This window comes from Mus caroli, unplaced genomic scaffold (genome assembly GCF_978045245.1).
Source record: "Mus caroli unplaced genomic scaffold, Mus_caroli_1 scaffold_8, whole genome shotgun sequence".
Taxonomy (NCBI): Eukaryota; Metazoa; Chordata; class Mammalia; order Rodentia; family Muridae; genus Mus; species Mus caroli.
Window position 1 is genome coordinate 38050988 of NW_028227263.1, and position 11936 is coordinate 38062923.

The 11936-nt window shown below is 39.0% G+C and overlaps 1 pseudogene; it reads left to right on the top strand.

Annotated features, from left to right (window-relative positions):
- Positions 1-4628: 4628 nt before the first annotated feature.
- LOC147002892 (olfactory receptor 52N4-like) lies at positions 4629-5601 on the top strand (annotated as a pseudogene).
- The last annotated feature ends 6335 nt before the right edge of the window (positions 5602-11936 follow it).

An 11936-nucleotide genomic window follows, 5' to 3' on the forward strand; every position in this document is an offset into this window, starting at 1 on the left:
TATATGCACACAGTGAATATCATCTTCTTTGTGCCTGATGTTTTCATGTTTTATCACCTTTTCACTAAAATACTAAAATTTTATTTACTTCAGACTGTAATTATGTGGATAACATTTTTGTGACTTGGTTTTAAAACCTTACCTACAAATAAAAAAGAAGATACATGTTTTGTTTTTCATATTTAGTTCTAATGTTTTCCTGAAATTTACCTTTGGATCAAAGGAATTTAAGAAGAAAGAAGGTTTGCTTTTTCTACTACATATCTCATTGATGTAGCAACACTCAACAGTGAAAACATATTTATTGTCATTGAGCAAGCTGAAGTCTAAATTAGATCACTTAATGTGCATTTTGAGATTTGGTATCCTGATTCTGTACTCTAATAATCTCTGCAATTATTAGGGAGGATGACCTGTAATTTAGGAGGATACATAAAGTGTTCACATACATGTCTTTGGAATTGGAAGGATTAGATTACAATCTACAAACCACTGTGACAGTGCTATGGGTGTAATGATATAATCTCACAGAAATTAAAGGATTAAAACTGCCCCTTAAATTATATAAAAGATACACAGAAAGAGCTGTTTATGTCTAAACTCCTGTCAGAAGTGCATGGCACGTCTGATTCCCCATCCTTGGCAATGACAAGTGACAAAGACCAATGTGAGTTGACAAAATTTCTAATAAATTAATGGAATTTACATGAACTTGGTTGACAATAGTTCTACGGGAAATCATTTGTCTTTGAAGTAATTATAATGCTGTTGGGGAGTGAGGGAAATGGGAGCCAGCTGGGCTGCTCTGGTACCTAGTCAGAGTTTCTTTCACAAGGCCAGGTAGAAAGCCCATGCAGATTTCCTTCTTTGCTTTGGAGTCTGCTCAGTAAAGGAAACAATCCAACTGCAAGCAGCCTTAACTCTGGGCCCTATGGATTGAGGGTTTGAGTGCCTGTTGGGCAAAGACCATACAATAGCTAAAAGCCTCCCTCTGTCCCTCCCCACCCAACTCCAGCCCAGAGACCCAGCTTTGAATGCAGGGAGAAGGATTTTTTTTTTTTTTTGAGAAAGGGAAGCACTTCCTGGTAGGTTGCCCAAGGACTGTAGAACCAACTCTAGCTCTTAGAATTCTGGTGAATTTCTTATCATTTAATTGCCAGACAGTTGTTGTTCTCTGATATATTAAAGTTACGGCTATTCTAGCTCATGCCTAAAGCTTATTGTCTTGACCTGCCCTTCACAGGCTTGTGTAGTAAGCATAGTCCTACAGACTCCATCACTTGGATTTTTGTGTTGTGTATGTGTGTCGTTTTTCTTCTAAGTATTACTAGAAGCGTGTGGCAAACAGCTTCTCTTTAAGGAATCCATTCTGAAAATACCAATTCCTCTCCCAAACCCTCAACATCAACAATTCGTACACACACACACACAAACACACACTCACATATCATATATTCATACACACACAACATAAACATACACAGACACACCATAGACACACACACACAATATAAACACACACAGACACCATAAACACACATACTCCCTCACACATACACATTCACACACACACACATACAACATGCATACACACCATGTACCATACATACACATTATACACAAACATATACACTCACACACACTCACACACACATACCATCCAGCACCGAGAGAGAGAGAGAGAGAGAGAGAGAGAGAGAGAGAGAGAGAGAGAGAGAGAGACAAAGAGACAAAGAGACAAAGAGACAAAGAGACAGAGAGATAGAGAGTGCTCAATGTTTCTTTGGGATCCTGGGCACTAGATTTTAGTTCTGCCACCGTTGCAGAGATGTTTGTAGCCTCTCTCCATGAAGCTCTGAGCTTCCAGCTGGATAGGCCTGTGTGGATTCAAATTGTTCCCCGGCAGATGGTCAGTGTTTCCAAAAGAAACAAACAGAGAAAGTGTGGGACTCCATTCCAAACACTTATTTAAGTTGCAAATGGAGTTTGGAAGCAAAGAGAATTTAGAATTTGGTAATTTTCTTCTAGTATGAGAAACAAATAGGAGATAAGATTAGAAATACTTTTTTCTACAAAGATGCAAAACTTAAAAACCACCACCACCACTACCACCACCACCACCACCACCACCACCACCACCACCACCACCACCAACAACAACAACAACAAAAAAAAAAAAAACAAAAAAAAAAAACAAAAACGCAAGCAATTCTTATAAAATCAAAGGAAGCAGTGGAAATACCCATTGTGTCCTTTCTCTGTGGCAATGCGATATTTTTCAAGATTCTTTACACACAATTTTATTTAAAACACCACAGACTCTACACTAGAAGGCAGCTTCTCCCAAGGCATCTATACTCAATCCTCTAGTGGACTTGAGGGAATAAGGACACAATTACTGTACCATTTTGCAAACAAAACTTGTCTAAGAGGCCCCCGGTCTTCCTCCGGTAGGACCTTCAGCCATGGGGGCTGGAGAGGTAGAGGCCTCCTTGTCTTGTGAATGTGGAGAAAGCTCCTTAGTGGTCACACTGCCAAGCCTAGTCCTCAGGGTTTAATAAGTACCACTTAGAGTTTGGAAATGAGCCGTGCCCAGTGTGTGGGACCTATTCCAGCCGCACGAGGGCAGCAAAGACACCCGGATACATGTGCAGTGGCTGGTAGTCAAGGTGCCTGCAGCAGTGCAGGTGGCGCTGGACCTATCTGAGCCGTCCCATGGCCATGGTGTTGGAGCAGGTCACTCCTGTGCTTGTGCTCTTGCTGAGGGACCCGCATTGCTGGTGTGAGTAGTTTGCTCTCACCTCCAACAGCTCCAGCGTGTTCTGGGGTTAGGTGAGAAGACCTCGAACTTTGGGGGATCCCAGGCGCCTGGATGCAGGTAGGGGGCAGGATTCAGTGTCACTGAGAGGATGCAAGAAGTGGGACGCGCAGAACTATCTCATCTGGGCCTCCGGGATTGGCCACAGGGAACCTGCAAGTACACAGTTGTCAACCTCCAGCCACCGTTGCCTCAGCGGTCCACCTCTGGCAGCTCTGATCTCAGGTAAGTCCGGGGGCAAGGGGGGGGGTGCCACACAGCGGGGTGGCAGGGCGGAAAGATTGGCATGGTGAAAAGGGCTCAGTGCACAGCCTTATTGACAGGATGAATCTATTGGGTCCTCATTGGTGCTGCGGCCTGGAGCTCAGCATGGTCAATGCTCCTGGAGGCTGAGCTCCTGCAATTGGATGGCAGAGATAGAGAAGAAAGTCAGGATGGGTTCAGTCAGTTCCTTGGTTAGGGACTGAGGAGGGAACGCGGGTGAGGTTCACCAGGAACTGCCTGATAACTCATGTGGGCAGCCTGAAAGGCTTTACCAAAATATAACTTTTATTTATATGGCTCCCCATTCAAAAAAAAAAAAAAAACTAATTAAAATGAGTTCTGTTTTTATGATTATAAAAACATAAACCTGAAAGAGTAGAAAGTATAAATGAGAAAACAAATATAGGTGACAACACGTTATTGAGAAAACACATATTAAATGGAGAACTAGTATAGTGGAGGCAAAGACTTGATAGCCTTTACTAAGACATAGTAATATTAATGGTATATGTATAATATATGTGTAAACAATATATATACATATATATATACATATATATATATATATAGTATGGTATTAGCACAGGCAATGGAAAATCTCAGAGGACAAGGAAGGAAAATCAAGGGGATTTGTAGAAAGAGTAAAACAATGGATGTTGTTGCTTATTTTGTAGAAAAAATAAACTGAAGCTCTTGTATTATTAGTTGCTCTTGACCTATGAACATGCGTTCAATTTTTGGGAAAAAAGTATTAGAGTTCAGTATGTTAAAAGACAATAAAGAGAGATCATGAAGAATAAGGGAACTTAATAAACAATTTCACTGACTTGTGAGTTCCTAGGATTTACTAAAGAATAAATCATTAGACTATTTTCAGAATCCTTTGACTGGAGCATCAGTAACTAATGATAAACTTCAATCACTGTCTAAGAATTTTAAAAGTCTAAGTCTTAAGTTATAAATAATTATTGAGAGGATAAATCATCTATCTATCTATCTATCTATCTATCTATCTATCTATCTATCTATCTATCTATCTATCTATCTATCTATCTATCTATCTATGAGACTTGCAATATATTCCAAATTGGACTCGAGCTCTCCTGCCTCAGTCTCCCCAGAGCTGGTATTTAGTCACACAGTCAACATGCCCAGGCTAAATACTTTCTAAGACCATATCTATAGTAAAATGTGAACTAACTGTTGAGAAAAACATTCTAATAAAGGCCACATTTGGAAGAATCCTGATAGAATACAGTGCATTACTATTTTACAAAGATGAAAATCTTTCAAAAATTCAGTCAGGATCTGACCAGTAACAGTTCCCTGAAAGAATCATTGAATTAACAATAAATAACAATACAAATGTAATAAAATATTCCTTTGTTTGATTGAACATAAAAATTGTACTGTATGGTTTTTAAAAGGAGAAAAGAGCTGTAAATAACAATTACAACCTGTTTTGTTTTTTTGTTTTTTGGGTTTTTTTTGTCTTTTCTTTAGAAAAAACCTACGTAACTTTAAGCAATTCCAAGTTGGGATTAGCATGGTCATGTCAGCGCAGAATAACCCAGAACTGACCCCAGCTTCCTTTGTTCTGAATGGGGTCCCAGGCCTGGAAGACATGCACATCTGGATCTCCTTCCCTTTCTGTTCCATGTATGCAGTGGCTATGTTGGGGAACTGTGGACTCCTCTATCTCATCTTCTTTGAGGATTCCTTACACAGACCCATGTACTACTTTTTAGCAATGCTTTCTCTAACGGACCTTGTCATGTGCTCTAGTACAATCCCCAAAGCCCTGTGCATCTTCTGGTTTCATCTCAAAGAAATTGGATTTGATGACTGTCTTGTACAGATGTTCTTCATCCATACCTTCATGGGGATGGAGTCTGGAGTGCTCATGCTCATGGCTCTGGACCGCTATGTAGCCATCTGCTACCCTCTGCGTTTCTCCACCATTCTCACCAATCCTATCTTTGCCCAGATTGGGTTAGCCACCTTCCTGAGGGGGGTTCTGCTAATTATTCCACTCACATTTCTCACCAAGCGCCTACCCTACTGGTGAGGCAATATAATAAACCATACCTACTGTGACCACATGTCTGTAACCAAGTTGTCCTGTGGCAATGTCAAGGTGAATGCCATTTATGGTCTGATGGTTGCTCTCTTGATTGGGGACTTTGACATCCTGTGCATCACAATCTCCTATACCATGATTCTGAGGGCAGTGGTCAGCTTATCTTCATCAGATGCTAGGCAGAAAGCCTTCAGCACCTGCACTGCCCACATCTGTGCCATTGTTTTCTCCTATAGCCCAGCCTTTTTTTTCCTTCTTTTCCCACCGCTTTGGGGGACACACAACCCCTCCAACTTGCCACATCATTGTGGCTAATATTTATCTGCTTTTGCCTCCCACTATGAACCCTGTTGTCTATGGAGTGAAAACCCAACAGATACGAGACTGTGTCATAAGGATTCTTTCAGGGTCTAAGGATTCCAAAGCTCACAGTATATAAATAAGCTTTGGCAGGGCAACAGAGAAGTACATCTAATTGCTTGCTTAGGTGAGTCCTGGTAAAATCTTTGTACATACACTACCTTTACAAGACACTAAAAACTAGACTGTGTTAAATGTATTCTTCAACATTCCTGGAAAGCTCACCCAGCTTCCCCTGACTATAGCTTCTCTCTCGAAGCACTAATCTACTGGATGGGCCAGATTTCATTGACAGAACACAATGAGAAATGAATAAAGCTTGAGGATTTTAACTCAATTTATCGACTGCAGTTTTAAGTTTTAAGTCAATATATCAACTGTAATACTTAGGATATATGTCAGTTATTGCTTTTGATTGAGTACATATGTATGCATATGTAAATGTGTGTATACTGATATAGATATTTGTATATATGTTAATATACATAGGGATATATGTATGTATGTATGTACGTATGTATGTATGAATGAAATACAAAGAACCTGTTTTTCAAATACTTCTTTCTTCCTGAAAGGATAAAGATATTTCTCATAAAGTCATGAATATAATGAACTTTTTATAGGTTTTTATAGGGTTCTCAATAGAATCTTATTAGGCTACCTAGCCTTCTCTATCCAAGACACTGTTATAATTATTTCACAGCAGAACAATTAACTGTCCCATATCCTTCAAGACAGGCTTAAAGATCATGCAGTCCAGAAAGAGAGCTAATTCCCTGAAACACATTTAAGAAAATTCATATATTTCCCTAGAAAAAATCATATAAAAACTATCAAATTTTATTTTTAAGTTTTCTCCAATTGCAAGTATAATAAAATCAAATATTCCTCTAATTTTAAAGAGTATATTAAATAAAAATAGTTCAAAGAAACAGTATTTGTATATTTAATGTTTTGTTAGCTGAGTTGACTTATAAGGAATGCAGAGTAAACATATTTTTTATTCTCACTCTTCCCTGTCCAGGAGGCAAGAAAACACATTCTTTCTCTCAAATCATAATTTGAGAGATCATAATGATGAATTATAGTCACCAAATTCCATTCATCCACTTCAAAAACCTTTTGTACAGTATCACATTTAATAACCTATTAGGTGACACCATCTTAAAAATAGGTGCTGGAGAATATTACCAAGACCCAAAAGTGTTCAAAAGAAACTGGATATGTCACTACAGGCTGTCCAACCCCTGTGATGCAACTAAATTGCGACTTATATCCCTAAGGCTCAGGAAAAATAATGGAAAATTGGGTGGGAAGATTGTAAAAACCAGAGGGCCAGGACATCTTCTGCTATATAGTACTTTTTTAAACACAAGGAAGCTGAACATATGAAACCCTAAGAGTATGGTTGCCTAAAACAGGTATGTATGAATGTATGTATGTATTATGTACACATATGTATTTGTGTGTAGCAATAACTAAAGAAGAGTTTGTGAACGTGAGATGAAATGAGACATGGAAGGATATGGAAAGGAGTAAAAATGATGTAAATAGAGTATAATGTATGAAATTCTTAAATGAGTAAAAGTTACTTAAAACTCTAATTGGGACAAGGCTTATTTGGGAAAATGCTTACCATGCAATCATAAGAATCCTCTGATCCTTGGGACTAATGTAAAATAGTCAGGAGTGGTGGCATGAACCTGTAATCCCACCATTCAGAAGCTGGAAACAAGAGGATCCCTGTGACTTACTGCCCAGCTAGCCTAGTCTAATTGCTACACCCATAGATCACCACATCTCTCAACTCTCATCAAATAAGCGTGTTGCAGTAGATGGAAACTAACACAGGTGTTTAACTGGTCACTAAACGGGGAAATAGAAACTGTGGATTGATCACCCTAATTTCCAATGAATGGAAAGTGTCTATACATGCTTATGTTCACTCACAAGGCTCAGGGATTTTCATGGATGATTGTACAGAAAGATTGGGAGATACGGTGGATAAGTCCAACAAAACTGTTTTAGGCATGCTGCAGGGCAGATATACATAAGAATTCATGGGAATTGCGACACCACAGATAACACTTATGCAAACTCAAATCAGACAAAATACCAGCATGAATGGGGGAGATGGGCAGAGAATCACACCTCATGCTGAGGAGCTATTTGTGGGCTTGTGGGAGAGTCAGATTATTTCTTTACTTTTAAAAGATTTGTTTATTTATTATATGTAAGTACACTGTAACTGTCTTCAGAATAGGGCATCAGATCTCATTATGGATGTTTGTGAACCACCATGTAGTGGCTGTTGGGATTTGAACTCAGAACCTTCAGAAGAGCAGTCAGTGCTCTTTACTTCTGAGCCATCTCTCCAGCTGCAAGAGAGTCAGATTCTTTAAATTGATAGGTCCAATTGTATGGAGAGAGAGAGAGAGAGAGAGAGAGAGAGAGAGAGAGAGAGAGAGAGAGAGAGAGACAGAGAGAGACAGAGAGAGACAGACAGACAGACAGAAAGACAGAGACAGAGAGACAGAGAGAGAGAGAGAGACAGAGAGAGAGAGAGAATAACAAAGTTGGGTGGAAGGGAGGTGAAGGTGGAGGGAGTAGATCTGAGAGCCTTTGAGGAAAAAGTTGAATACTATCAAAATTAAAGACCACTAGTTGAAAGAAAATTGAAATTACCTCCTAAATCTTATCAGCCCATTGTGAATTAAAACTGAATACCAACAACTGAACAAGCAACCAGACAGCATGCAGGATTTGAACCTATGCCCCCTACATATTTGCGATGTGTGCTTGGTCTTCATGTGGAGACTCCCTCCACCTTCACCTCCCTTCCACCCAACTTTGTTATTCTCTCTCTCTCTCTGTCTCTCTCTCTCTCTGTCTCTCTGTCTCTGTCTTTCTGTCTGTCTGTCTGTCTCTCTCTGTCTGTCTCTGTCTCTGTCTCTGTCTCTGTCTCTGTCTCTCTCTCTCTCTCTCTCTCTCTCTCTCTCTCTCTCCATGAGAGATGTGGCTTCTCTAAGAGTTCAAGAGGGAGCTGTCTCTGACTCTGCCTGTAACTGGATCCCCATCTCCTACCCGGACTGCCTTGTTGGGCCGCAGTGGGAAAGGATGTGCTTAGCTTTGCTGCGGCCTTGCACTATCTTTACAACATAGGCTTTTCATACTGCTACACAGGAATTTATTGACTTATTTTGCTTTTTTGGACTCATAATTCTCAATATATAGATATACAATTGTTTTTTATTGAATATTTTCTTTATTTACATTTCAAATGTTATCCCCTTTCCTAGTTTCCTCTCTGTAAATCCCCTATCCCCTCCCCTGTCCCCCTGTTCCCCAACCCACCCACTCCCTCTTCCTGGCCCTGGCATTCCCCTATACTGGGGCATAGAACTTTCACAAGACCAAGGGCCTCTCCTCCCATTGATGACCGACTACACCATCCTCTGTTACATATGTAGCTAGAACCATGAGTCCCAATATGTGTTTTCTTTGATTGGTGGTTTAGTCCCTGGGAGCTCTGGGGTTACTGGTTACTTCATATTGTTGTTTCTCCTATAGGACTGCAAATCCCTTCACCTCCTTGGGTACTTTCTCTAGCTCCTTCATAAGGGACCCTGTGCTCCATCCAATGGATAACTGTGAGCATCCACTTCTGTATTTGCAAGGCACTGGTAGAGCCTCTCAGGAGAGAGCTATATCCAGTTCTTGTCAGAAAAAAAAAAAAAAAAAAGATTGGGTATGTTGTGGCTTCATTTTCATTAAACTCTAAAAAGTCTTTAATTTCTTTCTTTATTTCTTCCTTGACCAAGGTATCATTGAGTAGAGTGTTATTCATCTTCCATGTGAATGTTGGCTTTCTATTATTTATGTTGTTAGCAAATATCAGCCTTAGTTCATGGTGATCTGATAGGATGCATGGGATAATTTCAATATTTTTGTATATGTTGAGGCCTGTTTTGTGACCAATTAATTATATGGTCAATTTTGGAGAAGGTACCATGAGATGCTGAGAAGAAGGTATATCCTTTTGATTTATGATAAAATGTTCTGTAGATATCTGTTAAATCCATTTCTTTCATAACTTCTGTTAGTTTCAATGTGTCTCTGTTTAGTTTCTGTTTCCATGATCTGTCCATTGATGAGAATGGGGTGTTGAAGTCTCCCATTATTACTGTGTGGGATACAATGTGTGCTTTGAGCTTTACTATAGTTTCTTTAATGAATGTGGACGGCCTTGCATCTGGAGCATAGATATTAAGAATTGAGAGTTCCTCTTGGAAGATTTTACCTTTGATGAGTATGACGTGCCCCTCCTTGTCTTTTTTGATAACTTTGGGTTGGAAGTCGATTTTATTCGATATTAGAATTGCTACTCCAGCTTGATTCTTCAGACCATTGGCTTGGAAAATTGTTTTCCAGTCTTTTACTGAGGTAGTGTCTTTCTTTGTCCCTGAGGTGGTTTTCCTGTATGCAGCAAAATGTTGGGTCCTGTTTACATAGCCAGTCTGATAGTCTATGTCTTTTTATTGGAGAATTGAGTCCATTGATTTTAAGAGTTATTAAGGAAAAGTAATTGTTGCTTCCTGTTTGTTGTTGTTGTTTTTAGAGTTGGCATTCTGTTCTTGAGGCTATCTTATTTTAGGTTTGTTGAAGGTACTTTGTTGCTTTTTCTAGAGGTTAATTTCCCTCCTTGTGTTGAAGTTGTCCCTTTATTATCCTTTGAAGGGCTGGACTGGTGGAAAGATATTGTGTGAATTTGGTTTTGTCATGAAATACTTTGGTTTCTCCATCTATGGTAGTTGAGAGTTTTGCTGGGTATAGTAACCTGGGCTGGCATTTGTGTTCTCTTAGAATCTGTATAACCTCTGTCCAGGATCTTCTGGCTTTCATAGTCTCTGGTGAAAAATCTAGTGTAATTCTGATAGGCTTGCCTTTATATGTTATTTGACCTTTTTCCCTTACTGCTTTTAATATTCTATCTTTATTTAGTGCATTTGTTGTTCTGATTATTATGTGTCTGGAGGAATTTCTTTTCTGGTCCAGTCTATTTGGAGCTCTGTAGGCTTCTTGTATGTTCATGGGCATCTCTTTCTTTAGGCTTGGGTGCTGGGATGGCATGGTATCCCAGGCAACTGAATAAAGTGTCAAGGTATTTAATGTGTTAATTTATTCTGGGACCTCAACTCCACCTGATGAAACACAGTCAACTAAGAATGCTAAGAGTGAAAGAAATAATCATTCCCAGGAATAAGCAAACCAATTGGTTGTCTAAAAGGAAATGGTCATTTCTGAAGCATACTTACAAGCAACATTATACAGAACAGGTAGAATTCTGCCTACATTATACAGGATATAGCTATATACATATGAAAACAAGTAAAGAAAAAACAATTAATTTGAAAGAGATCAAACATTGCTTAGGGAGATTTGGAGGGAAGAAAGGAAAGGGAACATTACAAAATAATATGGGAATTACAAAAAATAAATTAAATAATTTTGAAAGTAGGTGTTATACCTAAAAGCTATTTATTAACCATTCAGAACATAGCTCCAGCAGCTAGATAAGCAGCAGGAGAAAAGCTGGAACTCCTTTAACAGATGAGTAAGGCAACCCTGGTGAAAAGAACTGATGGTTTCATCTTCAGATAGGCCTGTGGCCTACAAAGACTTCAAATACAGTTACTGGTTTTAGTAAGACTAATTTCTCTGGAAGATAGATTACCAGTAGAGGAAGATCTCATTTTTCATTCTTTATGACTGAGAAAATAGAAGCTAGGAAGCATCTTGATAAGCCACAAATTGCTTAAAACTAATATACTCTTGGGGCCTTGAGAATATGCTACAATCATAAGCCAGAGATGTTAATTTAACATTCCATTGTTTGGAGTGAGAGACAGCCCTGGAATACAGTTGTGGAAAGAAGATGGAAAAGACAATGACAAGCTGAAAAGCGTAGGTTGCAGGAATCTCACCTCTAACAGAAAAATGTACCCTTGATGGTAAAAAAAAAAAATCAGACCCTTGATGGTCTGATTTAACTATTATCAATTGAGCCTGAAATCGGCAGTAGGATCAAACTCTGCCACACACGGCTGTGGATCCCAAGAACACATATGTATGTTTTTCTCTGAGAACTTAGATTTTTAAAACATAAAAATAGGTCTTTTATCTGTACAGATCTCAGTCCTTTTCTTTCTTCTCACACTTGAAAAGCATCCTCAAGCTAAAATGTTATGCAGCTGAATGGGTAAAACCTGGAGACTCTACAGAGGGTAAAAATACCTGTTTAGACAACAGATTACACAGTTAAATATGGCTAGAAGAGGCTTTTATTACACAGAGGGAAAAAAACTACTTACATGAGCATAGCTGTGCTAGACACCAAACAACAGAAAATATAGA